General features: G+C 38.0%; 1 long non-coding RNA gene and 1 pseudogene across 1 annotated transcript; both read left to right on the top strand.

Annotated features, from left to right (window-relative positions):
• Positions 1–2,974, top strand: part of LOC118841651 — a 1,013,973-nt pseudogene extending 1,010,999 nt beyond the window's left edge.
• Positions 2,975–6,677: 3,703 nt separating this feature from the next.
• On the top strand, positions 6,678–15,959 carry LOC118841673. The gene is made up of 2 exons (XR_005009866.1): positions 6,678–6,762; positions 15,253–15,959. It is a non-coding gene; the product is annotated as an uncharacterized LOC118841673 (long non-coding RNA).
• The last annotated feature ends 993 nt before the right edge of the window (positions 15,960–16,952 follow it).

Raw genomic sequence — 16,952 nt, forward strand, 5'->3', positions numbered from 1 at the left:
GTCCTTGAATATTAATAAAATGTTTGTGTGTACGTGCATGCGTGTGTGTATGTGCATGTGCATGCATGTATGTGCGTATAAAATATGGCAAGCAATATTAATTCATTAATACTCTCTAGAGTAAAAAAATGTTAATACTTATAGTAACAAAATTATAAGAATCTAGAAAGGTCATAGAAACCACAAGCAAGACTACAAAATATATTATAGCAATCACAGTTCGACAGACTCTACAACAATGGCCAAATATGTAATCATTTTTATGTGAGTTCCCTATACATTCCCTAATTGTTCCAGTTAATTTCCTCTAATAGCTAAGCTGTTATTGCCAATTTTTTAAATAAGTTACTCAGGAATGTGATTGCTTGTTAAGTTTTTTGTGTGGTATTTTGATAATGGCAAACTGAAATTTCCTCCTTTTATTAGATATTTGGCTATATTTATAGTATTATTAACCTTCCTTTTATGAAGTTAACTACTGAAATTGTTTGGTGTTCATAATGTAAAGATTGCTATATATTGGTTATTTAAAGTTCCTTTCAGCATTATGTAATAATGCCCTGTCTTTCTTGAGGTTTTGTTTTAAATTATCTCTTTCATCTGTTATTATTACTGCCATTCTTGCTTTTTAAAAAAATTACATTTGCATGAAATATTTTAAACCTACCACTTAATTTTAAAACTATATGTGTGTACGTGTATACATTAAATGGATTTCCTCTAGGTAGGATAGGGGGTTTTATATGTTTCTAAAATCTACTCATTTTACCAGAAAAACTCAGACCATTTACATTTAGTGCATTAACTAAGCATTAAATGTTCTATGTTCTCTGGTTTTCCTTTCCATCTTTCATATTGAGTTCTCTCCCCTTAGTTCTTCAACTTTTCCTCAAGGTCTTCTAAATTTCTTCTCAGATTTAATCTCTGGTCTTCACAAATCTAAAGTCTTCCAAATTACCGGCACACTTTTCTTTATTCATCTCAAGTCCTCTTTTCTGCTGCTGTTCCTAACGCCAAAACTTTCTACCACAAAAGTTGAAAGGAGAAAGGAGAAAAATAATGAGAAATGGTGATTTTTTTTAGAAAAAATGCTAGATTAAGGATTTGGAAACCCAGGATCTATTTGTGATTTAGCCACTTATTAACTACATGTCCATGAACAAGTCCTTTATTGCATTTTGGAGCTTATTTTTCTTATTAGTAAAAGTCCCTACTGTATAGGTCTGTTGTGAGATTAAAATGAAATACCGAATATAGAAGTCCCATATAAACTAAGAATTCTACAAATGCAGGGAGTAGGCGTTATTATTTGTTTTTTCTTTACCCTTTCCATTATAGAACTTTACCATACAAAAATACTTTTTCTCAATATAAAGGGACACAAGATTTTTACAATTTTTGTTTCTTTCAGATTCAGAAACTGGGACTGAAAGTAAAGGGTCATTTTCTAATCAAGCCATTTCTACCGAAGAATCATTTTTAGAAAGACTTAAAATGGTTGGTCTTAAGGATTCCCAAAGACAAAATTGGAAATGTAATGTCAAGATAGAGAAGCAGCAGCATAACTGGGAGAGACATTCTGAGGAAGTAACAATCCCCAACAGAAAAACTTCTGATATATTAAAAGACCATGGATGTAATAAATTTGAGAGAAGTTATAACCTAGGGTCAGTCTCCGTTCCACGAAGAACAGATTCTGTAGAAAAGAGACTCCAAAAATATGATACACATGATATGGTCTGCAGTGAGTTTTCAGATGTGTTTAAATGTAATACAACCTCCTCAGGAAAGAAACCTTGTGAGAGTAATGCATGTGAGAAAATTTCTAGTGATTGTTCAAATTTAATGCAATATCATGGTTTATATAATGAGGAAAAAGTGTGCAAATATAATAAGTCTGGGAAGGCCTGTAGCAAAAGCATACATATTACTCAATATCAGGGAATTCATGCTGAAGAGAAACGCTATAAATGTAATGAATGTGGCAAAGCCTTCACTCGGAGCACATTCCTTACTCAACATCAAAGTATTCATAATGGGGAAAAACACTATAAGTGTAATGAATGCAACAAAGCCTTCAGTCAAAGAACACACCTTGTTCAGCATCAGAGGATCCACACTGGAGAGAGACCCTATGAATGTAATGATTGTGGAAAAACCTTTAGCCAGAGATCCCACCTTGTTCAGCATCAGAGAAACCACACTGGAGAAAAACCTTATGATTGTAATGAATGTGGGAAAGCCTTTAGGGACAGCTCATCTCTTATTCGACATCAGATCATCCATACTGGAGAAAAAACATATGAATGCCTGGAATGTGGAAAGGCTTTCAGTCACAGCTCAATCCTTACTCAGCATCAGAGAATTCATACTGGAGAAAAACCCTATGAGTGTAAAACATGTGGGAAAGCCTTTAGTCACAGCTCATCCCTTAGTCACCATCAGAGGATCCACACTGGAGAGAAACCTTTTGAGTGCAATGAATGTGGAAAAGCCTTCAATAACAGCTCATCCTTTATTAAACATCAGAGAATTCATACTGGAGAGAAACGCTATAAATGTAGTGAATGTGGAAAAGCCTTCAGCCAGAGCACACATGTTATTCAGCATCAAAGAATCCATACTGGAGAAAAACCCTATGAATGTAATCAGTGTGGAAAAGCCTTCAGTGAAAACTCATCTCTTACTCGACATCAGGTAATCCATTCTGGAGAAAAACCACATGAATGCAATGAATGTGGAAAAGCTTTTCGGCATAGCTCATCTCTTAGTCAACATCAGAGAATCCATACTGGAGAAAAACCCTATGAGTGTAGTACATGTCAGAAAACATTCAGTTGCAGATCATCACTTTGTAAACATAAGAGACTTCATAATGGGGAGAAGTTATGTAAATGAAACACATGTGCTAAACTGTCAACAAGAGCTTATCCTTAAACACCTGAGGATTCATATTGAAATGGAAGTTTACAAATGTCGGTCACTATATTTACTTATAAAGCACATATTTTTAAAAGTTACTTCACTGTTTTAATGATCTGTATTTTTATCAATGTGTACCAATTACCAGTACAGTTCACAACTCCTATACACCTCAGTAGACAGTATGGCTGTAGGCCTTACTGTGTTTTATGGTCTGACAGAGCAAGTCTCCCCTCTACCAATCAGTCTTTTTCCATAAAAGTATCTCTTCATATTTTTGCCAGTTTATTTTTTTCATATTCATTTGTCCTTTTATCCAATGATCCAAGGCAATTCCAAAGGATCCCTGATGAAGAATGCTATTCACCTCCAGAGAGAGAACTGATGAACTCTGAATGCAGATTGAAGCATACATTTTTAACTTTTTCTATTTTATTGTTTTATTTTGTGTGTTCTTTTGCAATGTATAGAAACTAATATACAGGCTAATATACAACATATAGGCTAATGTAGAAATGTGTTTTACATGACTTTGCATGTATAATCAAAATCCAATTGCTTGCCTTCTCAAGGAGGGTTTGGCGTGGAAAGGAGAGAGAGAATTTGGAACTCAAAATTATCTAAAATGATTGTTAAATTTTTTACATGTATTTGGGGAATATTTAGCAAAATAAATAAAAATAAATTTTAAAATGTGATTAGGACTAAATAATCTAACTATTAATGCATATGCTTGCCTTCTCAGTTTTATTAAATCTACCTATTTTGGGTGTTTTGGGATCTGATTTTTCACCATATTTCCTTGATTCCTGTATCCTTTGATTATCAGGAAAGATATTAACTAGCATTTTCATAGTTTCTGAGCTTGTTCATTCAAAGCCAGATCCAGAACCTGAGATACCTCAGGGCAAATTCAACAAATGATAATAAAAAATTGGTGATAGTAAAATTGCAATTGAATCAGTTATAATTTCATATATAAATGATTCATATATTTTAAATTATATACTCATATCACAGGGCCCAAAAGAACCCACAAAACACCTTTGGCAGTAAACACTTGACTTACTTGCCAACCACATAGCAGCCAAAGGCAACACTACTTTAAAATATTAACATATTTGTAAAATCTTACACAGCTGAATAATGGATGCTTATTAGCAATAGTATCACCTCGTAAAACAGAGGGAAGTAGTAAAGGGCACAACCAATTTAAAGAAATTTTGGCAAAATATCCAGCTAAGAAAACTCATCCTTAAGTCATGTAAGGAAACAAAAGAGAATAGCAAACAGAGGGAAAAAATTTTAAAAATCTATAAGAATTTTTTTTATAACTTGTCACCAACAAGGACAAAAGAGCCACTTCATTTAGACTCCAACATCAGAATCTAGATGTACTACTGGGGATGCAGAAATGGCACCAAAATCAGGAAAAGCAGCTGGATTTGACCTAGTGTGCATAAAAGAAATCTGTGCTAGAGACAACATTTTCGTAAGGGTGTTGAAAAAATGATTCCTATGATATCTGAAGGAAAGGAAGAAACAAAGGCATGGAAAAAGTCTCTGACCCATATTAATATCCCAAAATGGCAACCTAGAAAACATTAATAACTACTGAGCTATGTACCTACCATATTGAATCTTTATGAAACAAGAATATCTGTACATGAACTGATGTCTTGTTCAATGACATTAAGGAACAGGAAGCTTTCACAAACAATATTCTCCCGTGGGCTGTATCTTTTATCATCTTGAAAGTGACTGAAAGATGTGGAGAATATAGAATCACATTGGCCCTATTTTTTGTTGATTATGGAAAATCATTCACCAACAAGTATTTATTAAAAGCCTACTTTGTGCCAAGCACTTTACTGGGCACTGAGCTGCAATATCACTATTCATGAGTGAACACTCTAGTAGGGGAGAAAAGTGTATATAAAAAAAATATATATATTATGTATAAAGTGTATATAAAATAAATGCATACACATAATAATAATAATAATTAGCATTTATATAGTGCTTTAAGATTTGCAAAGAACTTTACAAACAGTATCTCATTTTATCTTCACAACAACTTGGATAGGTAGGCACTATTATTATTCCCATTTTATAGATGAGGAAACTGAGGCAGATAGAGGTTGCAACTTGCCCATCGTCTTTGGAACTCAGGTCTTCCTGACTCTAAGTTCAGTGTGCCCTCCTTTGCACCACCTAGCTGCCTATTAAGTGAACAAAATAATAAATGAAATACATACATATATACATACATACATACTGACAGGCCTCAAACCATAAGGTATATAGATAAGGGTGACCTCTTATAAGGCAGAAAAGCCAAATAAAAGCAGAGAAAAATTTAGTTAATCCTAGAGTTTATTGGAAGCTGCTGGACTATTAAATAGGGGTTGACATGGTTAGACCTGCATTGTAGGAAATCATTTTGGCTACTATGTGGAGGAGGAAATGGAGTGGGAGATACTTGGAGGGTTGGGGGGCACAGGGAGTAATTAAGAGGATATAACAACTGTCCAGGCAAGAGGTGATGGTGACTGAGAGGAGAGTAGGGGATGTATAGCACAGTGCCTCTAGTGCTTAGTATATAGTAAATGCTTTATTAATGTTTATTGATTAATTGATTGTATGGCAAAGATGTGGAAGTATTTTCACTGACTCCCCCATGCCTGGAATCCTCTCCTTCCTCTTTTCTGTCCCCTAGCTTCCCAGATCTCCTTCAAGTATCAGTTGAAGAAGCCTTTCCCAATCCCTCTTAATCCTAGTGCCTTCCCTATCTCCAATTTATCCGGTGTGTGTGTGTGTGTGTGTGTGTGACACACACTGGATACATATATGTGCATATACACACATATATACACATATATGTATATATGCATGTATGTATGTATGTATATATATATATGTGTGTGTGTGTGTGTATGTATGTATGTATATAGTTGGTATACCGTTGTTTGCAGAGTACCATTAGATTGTGAGCTACCTGAAAGCAGGAACTATTTTTGCACATCTTTGTATTCCCATCGATTAGCACAGACCTTGGCACGTAGTAAATATTCGTTGATTAGCTGCCACTGTCATCTGCTCCTGGCCTCATGGTCCGTGGAGGCATTGTTTTGGTATCTCCTCGGTTTCTCAAGGGCTGTTTCCCCAGTAATTCGCTGCCGGGCTCTTGGCGGCTTCACTCGCGTTTTGCCTGTTTGGCTTTGCTTTTCTAGCTCCTATATTTCTTTTCATGCAGAATAAACTGGTGCCATCTCTGGAGTGTTGGAGTTCTTTCAGGGCAGGGCAGAACCAGAATGCCTCCAAGCTAGTTGAAAAATTCTAACATTTTTAGGCCCAGGGCGGGACTGTTCAACCTTCCAAACAAAACTTATCTCCGACTCTGAGACTTAAAGGATGAAACCTTGAATCACCAAGAGAGAGAAGCTGGGGCAGAAGGCAAGAGGTTAGAAATGTAGACTTGAGAGGCTCTTTAAAGGAATTGGCACGGGGGAAGTGGAAGAAATGGAAGGGAAGAAGTCATTCTGCAATTGCTAGAGGCTCAAGGCTGGAGTGCACTGAACCCAGGAAACGACTTGAGTCCCGATGATGTGATATGACAAGCCAGGAATTTAGGGTCTTCGGAAAACGAGTCTCTCGCAGATGGAAAGTGAGGAAATACATGCATTCTGGGAGTTGTAGTTCTGGTGGGTCCTCCTCTGCACAGGCGCACTGCCTCGCCGAGCACGGAGACTATGCTCGTGTCTTTTTTCTAGTCCCAAGGACATTTTCGATCCTTCTCGGACTGCGACTGTCAGGCTGGGTCACAGACCTAGGCTCCAGGTACGCGCAGCTCGGGGAGTCCGATTCTGGCTCTCCGCGGGTCCCCGCGATCTAGCCAGGTTGGAGATTAAGAAGGGGCCGGAGTCTGGGCAGGGGCTGCTGAGCTCAGGGAAGGGCAGCCGCTAGTCCCGGCAGGGGAAGCAGGGCTCGCGGGCAGGGTGGCGGTTAGCTCGGGAAGGGCAGTAGTTGTCCAGCGGAGAGGAGCAGTTAGCCTGGGCAGGGCGGTCGTTAGCCCAGGCAGGGGAGCCGGGCTCGAGGACGGGGCTCTAGTTATGCCAGGCAGAGGGAGCTGGGCTAGTGGGCAGGGCAGCAGTTATCCCAGGTACGTGGAGAGGGGCTCGAATATGGATATCAGGTACCCTGGGTAGAGGAAGCTGGCTTCCTAAGCGGAGAAGCATTTTCCTCTGATAAGGGAGGGAGGCTCACAGGGCAGCAATTAATGCTGAACTTTATGGTTTGGCTGGAGAGGGTGGCTTGTAGCACCACCACCACCCAAACCCTCATCCCTCAGCTACTCCCCTTCAAATGGCTGGAGTGTAGGATCCTTTGCAAGTACTTGAGAATAGTTAAGGGGTTGGAGAGCAGCTTTCCCGGGAGGCAACCAGTGTAATGGAAAAAGCACTAGATTTAGGATTCAGTATATTGGGTTTTGAGCACTGAGCTTGCTGTGTAACCACTGGAAAGTCACTTACTGCTCATTGGGTTTCAATTTTTCATCTATAAAATGAAGGGTTTAATGTAGATGATCTTTCTGGTGCTTAACAATGCTTAGCACCTATGTGGTTCATTCATTCCAAGGACCCTTACATCTATGAATCTGTGACCATCCATTGGACTTGAGTTGGCAAGGTGGATTGAATTGAGCAGGAATTGCTTGAAGTCTGTGGTCTGCTGTGAATGTGTACATTTTTTTTAATGTGTGCTGAGGGGCATGAAGACTTGAAATTAAACATGAAAAGAGGGATTATTCCCCCCTCATATCTACTGGAGTTCTCCTCTTACTATGGGTGGACATGACCCTGTGGTACTGAAAGATATAGCTGCTATAGTCAAGCTGTAGCCAGGTCTCCCAAGTGTTGTGTAATGGACTTTGGAGTTAGGAAATCTGGACTTGAGTCCCAGCTCAAACCCATACTAGCCATATGGTCATGGTTATTAGTCAATCTCTCTGAGCCTCAGTTGGCTCATCTGTAAAATGTATATGTACTACCAACCTCATAGGGTTGTTTTGAGGAAAGTACTCATGGTTCATGCCATCTGTATGTAATACCCTTTTTCCATCAATACTGCTGTCACCTACTGACCTCCAGGTAACTCTGTACTATATTACCTGGCTCATGTTGTTTCTCTTCATTCTCTCACATCAATCCTATGGGTCTTTGTATTTATATAGAAGGCTGCTCTTACAATATGACTTCTCAATTCCTAAATCTTTTCAACTCTGACATACTTTTCTTCGCTTCATCCACATAATAGAACCATTAGTAGATTTCACTATCAGATCCAAGATCGGGCATTTGGAAATATCATTCTCCTAACATAACCGTCTATCTTTCCCACCTTTACTACTCTCTGACTCAAGATAAACCTATTCTTTACCTTTATTATGACTTTCCAAAAGTGATTTTTCTTAAGCAAAGATATTTAAGAATGTCACTTTTCTACTCATTGATGAATTAATGACATGGAATAGCATTATTAAGTGTTTCCTGTTTAATAGGCACTGTTCCAAGTTCTAAAGCTACAAATACAAACAAGAGAGACAGTGCCTACAGACAAGGAGCTTACATTCTAATGGTGAGAGACCACACACAAAGGAAAGCTAGAAAGAGTATGGGGAGAGTTCACAACAGCCTGGTTTGGAAATGTCAGGAAAGTTACATGGAGGCTTGGATCTGACAAGATAAGGCAAAAATTTACTTATCATAAGAGTACCAGAGACAGAGTTCATGATCCAGTGGACAGGGATGAGGAAGATGGCAAGGTTGAGGCAGTATGATTTGGAAATGACTGAAGTGACAAGGAGGCTTATTTCTGGACAAGATAAGGCAACAGCTTATCTAATGGAAGCCAAAATCCAAAGGACAGAGTTCAATAAATTCCAAGGGCTCCATATTGCCTTTATAGGATTAAATATAAATTCATATTTGGCTTTTGAAGCTCTGGACAACCTGGCACCAGCCTCTCATTCCAACCCCATTGTAAATCATTCCCTGTCCCACCTTCTGAAATCTATCCAAACTGGCCTTGTCTTTGTTCCTTATATACAAACCTCTACCATCTCTGTTCCTTTATAATGGCCAACCCTTATGCCTAGAATATACTCACACAGAATCCCTGTCTTCCTTAAGACACAGTTCAAGTACCACCTTCTTTTGTGAAGCCATTCCTGTACCCATGAATCAACTTGTACTGTTCCTTCCAGTCCCCAAACTACCTTGCATATAACTGCTTTGTATTTATTTTTAATTTCTCTCTTTATATTCTGTATATATTTATATATGTACTTGTCTCCCCTTTTAGAATGTAAGCTCCATGAGAGTAAAGATTGTTTTATTTGTTCTGTATGCCTAGTCCCTAGAAAGCACTTAATAATGTTGTGTATTGATTCATAGTACCAAAAAGAAGGGAGTGAGTGAAGTGCCTCTCATATTTGCTTTTTGGAGCCGAGTTTAGTTATTGTAATTTTGAAACATTCAACTTCAATTTTTAATTGCTTTTTTTCATTTACATTGTTTTCATTGTGTAAATTGTGTTGATAGTCATCATTTCATATAACACAGTAACAGTCATATACAACTTGATTAGCCAATCTCTAGTCAATGAATATTTACTTTATTTATAGTTCTTTGCTGTTGCAGAACTGTTATAAATATTTGGATATATATGAAATAGGAGATTTGTCTAAAGGTACCAATGTGGATGCACAGGCATGTGTATTGTCTAAAGATATCAATGTAGAGGCATCGACTAAGTTAGATTTTTGAAAAAAATGTTAAAAATTATTCATTTTTAGTTTTCAATATTCATTTCCAGAGGATCTTGAGTTCCAAATTTTCTCTCCATCACTCCCCTCCCCCCCCACCCCCACCCCAAGATGGCATGCATTCTGATTATCTCTTCCCCCAATCTGCCCTCCCTTCTATCATCCCACCCAGCCTCTAGTCCCCTTCCCCATTTACTTTCTTCTAGGGCAAGAAAGATTTCTCTGTCCCATTGCCTATATATCTTATTTCCCAGTTGCATGTAAAAACAATTTTTAACATTTGTTTTTAAAACTTTGAGTTCTAAATTCTCTCTCTTCTTCCCTCCCCACCCACACTCATTGAGAAGGCAAGCAATTTAATATAGATTATACATGTGTCATGCAAAACACTTCCATAATAGTCATGTTGTGAAAGACTAACTATAGTTCCTTCCATCCTATCCCATCCCCCATTTATTCAGTTTTCTCCTTTGACTCTTTCCCTTTTCAAAAGTGTTTGCTTCTGACTACCTACCCCCTCCCCCAATCTGTCCTCCCTTCTATCATCCCCCCTTATACAATTTCGCCCTGCCACTTTCCTGTAGGGTGTATGTTATTCCCTCCTTAAGCTAAATCTGATGAGAGTAAGGTTCACTCATTCCCTTTCACCTCCCCCCTCTTCCCTTCCATTATAACAGCTTTTTCTTGCCTCTTTTATGTGTGATAATTTACCCCATTCTATCTCTCCCTTTCTCCTTCTCTCAATATATTCCTCTCTCACCCCTTAATTTTATTTTTTAAACATCATCCCTTCATATTCAACTCACCCTGTGCCCTCTGTCTATATACATACATACATACATATATATGTAGGAATACATATGTATATATACATACACATATACACACATGCATATATGTGTGTACACACACACACACACACACACACACACACACATATATTTGTTCAACTACCCTAATACTGAGAAAGGTCTCATGAGTTACAAATATCATCTTTCCATGTAGGAATATAAACAATTCAGCTTTAATAAGTCCCTTATGATTTCTCTTCCCTGTTTACCTTTTTCATGCTTCTCTTGATTCTTGTATTTGAAAGTCAAATTTTCTATTCAGCTCTGGTCTTTTCATCAGGAATGCTTGAAAGTCCTCTCTTTCATTGAATGTCCATTTTTTGCCATGATGTATTATTCTCAGTTTTGCTAGGTAGGTGATTCTTGGTTTTAATCCTAGCTCTTTTAACCTCCATGATATCATATTTCAAGCCTTTCAAGCCTTTAATGTAGAAACTGCTAGATCTTGTGTTATCCTGATTTTATTTCCACAATACTCAAATTGTTTCCTTCTGTATGCTTGCAACATTTTCTCCTGGACTTGGAAACTCTGGAATTTGGCTACAATATTCCTAGGAGTTTTCCTTTTGGGATGTTTTTCAAAGTGGCAATCAGTGGATTCTTTCAATTTCTATTTTACTCTCCGGTTCTAGAATGGCAGGGCAGTTTTCCTTGATAATATCTTTAAAGATGAGATCTAGGCTCTTTTTTTGATCATGGATTTTTGGTGGTCCAATAATTTTTAAATTATCTCTCCTGGATCTGTTTTCCAGGTCAGTTGTTTTTACAATGAGATACTTCACATTGTCTTCTATTTTTCCATTCTTTTGGTTCTGTTTTATAATTTCTTGATTTCTGATAAAGTCATTATCTTCCATTTGCTCCATTCTAATTTTTGAGGAATTATTTTCTTCAGTGATCTTTTGGACCTCTTTTTCCATTTGGCCAATCCTACTTTTTAAGGTATTCTTCTCCTTATTGGCTTTTTGGACCTCTTTTGCCATTTGGGTTAGTCTATTTTTAAGGTATTATTTTCTTCTGTATTTTCTGGGTTTCCTTTAGCAAGCTGGTGACTTGTTTTTTGTGATTTTCTTGCATCACTCTCCTTTCTTTTCCCAATTTTTCCTCTTCTTCTCTTACTTGATTTTCCAAATCCTTTTGGAGCTCTTCCATGGCCTGTGACCAATTCATATTTTTCTTGGAGGCTTTGCATGTAGGATTTTTGACTTTGTTGTCTTCTTCTGGCCATACGTTTTGATCTTCTTTGTCAACAAAGTAAGATTCTATAGTTTGGTTTTTTTTTATTCTGTCTGCTCATTTTCCCAGTCAAGTACTTGACTTTTGAGCTCTTTGTCAAGGTATGACTCTGCTTCTAGAGTGGAGAGTACTCTCTCCCAATCTTCAGGGGTTTTGTGCTGCTATTTTTAGAGCTACTTGTAGGTACCTGTCAATTTTTAGTTCTTCTTAGGTGGTATGATCCAAGGAGAGGTATTTGTTCCTCTACTGGCCTGTGCTCTGTTCTGTGAGTGACCACAAACACTCTTTTCTTCCTTGGAACTGTGAGAAGGATTCCCCCTCCACAGCCCCCAAAAGGTCTACCACGTCAGCACTCCTTCTCACCCCAGGACCACCACCTAGGACTGCAACCCAGATCCAAGCAGAGCAAGGCAAGAGAATCCTGCCTCAGCACCAGCAAAGAGAGCCATGCAATCTGGCTCTGATCAGCAGCACGATCCACCCACCATCTGTGGGCCTGGAGCTCTGGAAGCAACCACTATCACTGCTGCCACCGATGCTGCCACTTCCACTGCCAACACCTCCACCACCCCGGGGCTGAGGCTGGACCATGCTCTTCTCTCACCCATGTCTGACATTGTTTTCCCACTGACAGGCTAAGTTGTCTTTGGCATTTGTGGGTTGAGAAATCTGGAAACTGCCACAGCTACCAGTGATTCAGTCCACTGAGGCCTCCTCCAGCCCCATCTATGCTGGTGTGGGCCACACTGGACTGCACTCCACTCCCAGCCTGGTTTGATAGTCCCTTCCCATGGATCTTCCAGGATATCTTGGACTGGAGATCTGTTTCACTCTGTCATTTTAGGGTTCTGTAGTTCTAGAATTTGTTTAAAGTCATTTTTACTGGTTTTTGGAGGGGTTTGGGGGAGAGCTCAAGCAAGTCCCTGCTTTTACTCCAGCATCTTGGCTCCACCCCATCTCTTAAGTTAGATTTTTAAAAAGAAACATACAGCAGGTGGAAACAAGATGGTAGAGGAGCAGGAAGTGTAGCGAACTCTATATCTCCCTTCCCTCTCAACTCTTCCAAAAAGATCTAGGAAATCCCAATCAGGAAATTTTTTTATAAAAATCACAGTAATTTTTTCAGCTCAGGTCAGCATAGTTGGACAGGTCTATAGACACAAGAGACAGAGTGTAGCCAGGAATGCCCCCTACGGAGCATCTGTGAACCACTACAGGAAAGGGTTCTAGATCTATCAGAGTGGCCTAAACTTGTATAAGTTGCAGGAACAGGTGGCTACTGGCAGCTGTGTCATTAGCCACTTTCAGGTCATAGATCCAAGGCATATTGAGTACAGAACGTGTACGTAGGAGTGGAATTCCAAGGGTGAGGAACAAGAAGCAGTTGTGGGCCGTAGACTTTGTACAAACAAGAAGCAAGTTCAAAAGCTAACAGCAACTATGTGGCTTGGACCTCAGGAGCAAAGTAGGGCCTCAGTTACAGTCTCTAGCCTAGTCTGAAGCCCATAGAGGAAGAACCAGGGCAGAAATCCCAGACCAAATACAATTCTATCTCTCTGATAAAGCAGCACTTTCTAGCTGGCTGATAATGCCTAGAGCAGCAGCATTCTATTGAAACTCCAAATGGGGCCAACCCAAAGGCCTGTTGCTTGGAGGTCAGGAACTGCTAGAGCTCAAGCAAAAGGGCAACGATTAGGCTTTGTTCTTTCTCTAGGAGCACGGAAAGTTTGTATATCTCCATCCTAAGCTGTCCCTGAGAGCCTAAAATAACACAACATTTGATACCTCAAGAAAGCATCAGAGTGGTTGCAGTGTCTGAGGAAAGAGAAATGTAATGGTGCTAACCTCCCCCTATTTGTTGTGGAGGTGAGAAATCCACAGATGTCCAAAGTTGCATATATTTTCATTTTTTAATGTAATAATTAGTTTTGCTGATTCTTTCTCTTCCTTTTTTTCTTCTTTTTAAAAAATATCCTTTGTTATATAGAATGACTCTCAGGGATGAAGAGTGATATAGGGAAAAAATGAGATTATACCAAAAAATCAACAAAACTATATATAAAAAACAAAAACAAATACACCTAAAAAAGTTTTTTTTTAAAAAAGAATTCACCACCTAGCAAAGTGAAGTGAACAAAAGCAGGAAAACAGTATATTCAATGATTAAAATACTGTAAACAGAAAAAGCAACCATAAAAAAATCAAAACTGAATGCTGTGAAATTATAATGGTCAAGTGTGGCCCCAAGAAACAAATAAGTACCATCTCCCCATATTTGCAGAAGTGGGTAGGGGGTAAGATCTGTGATTTTGGAATACTACCATTGTATTACTTGTATAAATCTAATTTGAGAAGTAGTGAATAATATATTGGATGAATTGATATATTTTTTTGCCAAGATTTTATTTGAAAATTTTAAATCAATACTTCCCTAATATAGAGGTCTATAGTTCTCTTTGCTCACTTTCTCTTAATACCTTGTTTAGGTGTTAGGATTTTATTTGATGGTGAAAAAAAGGAATTTAATATAGTGTTTTCTTTCTTACTTTTTGAGAATAATTTGCATATTGTTATTTCCTTTATATGGCTAGTTTGATTTCCTTTTCTGAAACTGGATCATTTAAGATCTTTTATATTTTGTTACTTTTAAACTCTCAGTTTTGCTAGCAAGTGATTGTGATTAGTAGTTTTCAACAGTTCATTTATTTCTTCTTTGTTGTGATTCTACCTATTTATTCATTTTGATAACTTTATTTTTTTAATGATTTTGGCTAAAAGTATTGGTTTTGTTAAGTTTTTTTAAACCAGTTTTTGTTTTATCAGTTTTATAAAAAATTTTCCCCCCCAATTTATCCATTTCTCCTCTAATTAGGATTTCTTCTTTTGTTTTTATTTTGAGTTTATTTGTTGGATGTCTAAGTTGTGAAATTGCACATTCTGTTCACATTCTGTTCATTCGTTCTGTTTTATACTACAGGACTCAGGGATATAATTTTTCTTCTTGAGAACTGCTTTAGCCATCTGACAGAAATTATGGAGTATTGTCTCATTATTACTATTATATTTCACATAGTTATTAAGTATTTTGATGATTTGTTCTTTAACTCATCCATTTTTCAGGATGTGATAGGCAAGTTCTCACATAGGTCTGTGTCTTTTGTTTGTTCTCCCTTTATTATGTCTTTTTTAAAAATTCCCAAGTATGTATATGTACCGGTATACCTAAGTATGTGTCTGTGATAGTTCCTAGAGTTTTCTTTATGCTGTTTAAGAACAGAACCATGCTGTTGCTAGAGGCTTGTGAGCCACTTATGTATACAGCATGTCTTAGTAATTTATGCCTTGGCTTTGGATTCAGACTATGTAACCAAGGCTTCTGTGTCCCTGTTGCTGACTGTAATCTATCTCTATCCACAGTGCCACTTAGAAGAACTTGTGGATGTGAGTGAGCCCAAGTGAAGGGAGCTACTATCCTGTTAAGAATGCTGATTTGAAATCAATGAGGACCACCTCAAATTCTGATCTTCAAACAAAGTGATGGCCTCTCTCTTGAGGCCCAAAATCTTGGCTCCACGTGAAGATGACTTAGTCCTCAGAGTTGATATCCCTAGGGGGCAAGATGTGATCCAAGAAAAATCAGATCTTGAAGTTGCTCGCCAGAGTTTTAGGTGGTATCAATACCCAGAAGTTGCTGGGCCCCAAGAAGCCCTCATCCAACTCTGGGAACTCTGTTGTAAATGGCTAAGGCCAGAGGTTCATACAAAGGAACAGATTCTGGAACTGCTGGTGCTAGAGCAATTTCTAACCATCCTGCCTGGGGATATCAGGATTTGGGTCAAATCCCAACATCCTACAAATAGCAAAGAGGTAGTAAGCTTGGTGGAGGACTTGACTCAAACAACTGAGGAGAGAGGTGAGAATTACAGAAAATTGATGGGATGGGAAGTAAGAAGGTAAAACTCACACCTGAAGTAAGAGATCCATGGAGTTAATAGGGAAAAAATTTCCTGGAAATTTAGAACTCTGATATGGGACCTGTGGGTCACATCAAGCCCATTGTCTCTTTGAAGCTCCACTGTGGGCAGGAGTATGTATTACATAAATAAGAACATTTTTAATTGAGACTGTCTTTTGACTATTTTGTTTTGTTTTGGTTTTGGATGTGTAGTATAGTAGGAAAAAGTACTGGGTTATAATGGGAAAAATACTGGATCATAATCAGAAGTTTGGGGTTTGACACTTTTTAGTTATGTGATCTTGGGCAAGTGACTTCATCTTTTGGCCTTAGTTTCCTCATTTGAAAAATGAGGGGTTGGATTAGATGGCCCCTAGGGTCCCTTTCATCTCTAAAGCACTGTGATATTTTCTGTAGCTTATTAGGATTAGAACTGAAATTTTCTGACTTCCTACCGACATCATTTTTCTCTAAATCACAGTGCCTCTGATAGGGAAGTTAAATCATCTATTTGTAAATATTGCTTTCTTTATGAAATGCAGAAAATTATTTCCTTTCATTCTACATAAGGTACAGTTGCCAGAATTTCAGAGTTTTAAGGTACCTCAGAGGTCATCTAATGTATTAGCTGAACAGGGATCCTGTCTATAACAACCTTCCACTTGAATGATCTTTGACTTTACTCCAATGAGAATACTTCATGGGGCAGACCATTCTACTTTCTGATAGGTCTCTAATTGTTAGGAAGTTTTTCCTTAAATCAAGCCTAAATCTGCCTCTCTTCTACTTCTACCTCTGCTCTTTAGGACCAATGAAATGTAGGTTAACCATCACTTTAATAATCCATTCTAGAGTTTAGTCAGAAAAAGAAATCAAGCTCACTGAAATAGAAATGTTGGAAACTTTAGGAATAAATACTTTCTGAAGAAAGCTAAGCATGATAGGTATAGATTTTTGAAATTTATCTTTCAAGGAGTTCAGAGAGGATAGATAGTATTCTAGGGCCTAAAATTCCACAGAACAAGTTGGCCCAGGAAGAATGAAAGTTTCAAGGATAAAATTATTATACCACTGGCACATTATTTTGATGAAGAAGAAAAGAGGGAACTTTCTGTAGAGACTATGGATGCAGAGGGAACTCATCAATCGACTTAGAATATTA

The sequence above is a fragment of the Trichosurus vulpecula genome, chromosome 3, assembly GCF_011100635.1.
Source record: "Trichosurus vulpecula isolate mTriVul1 chromosome 3, mTriVul1.pri, whole genome shotgun sequence".
In the NCBI taxonomy this organism is placed as follows: Eukaryota; Metazoa; Chordata; class Mammalia; order Diprotodontia; family Phalangeridae; genus Trichosurus; species Trichosurus vulpecula.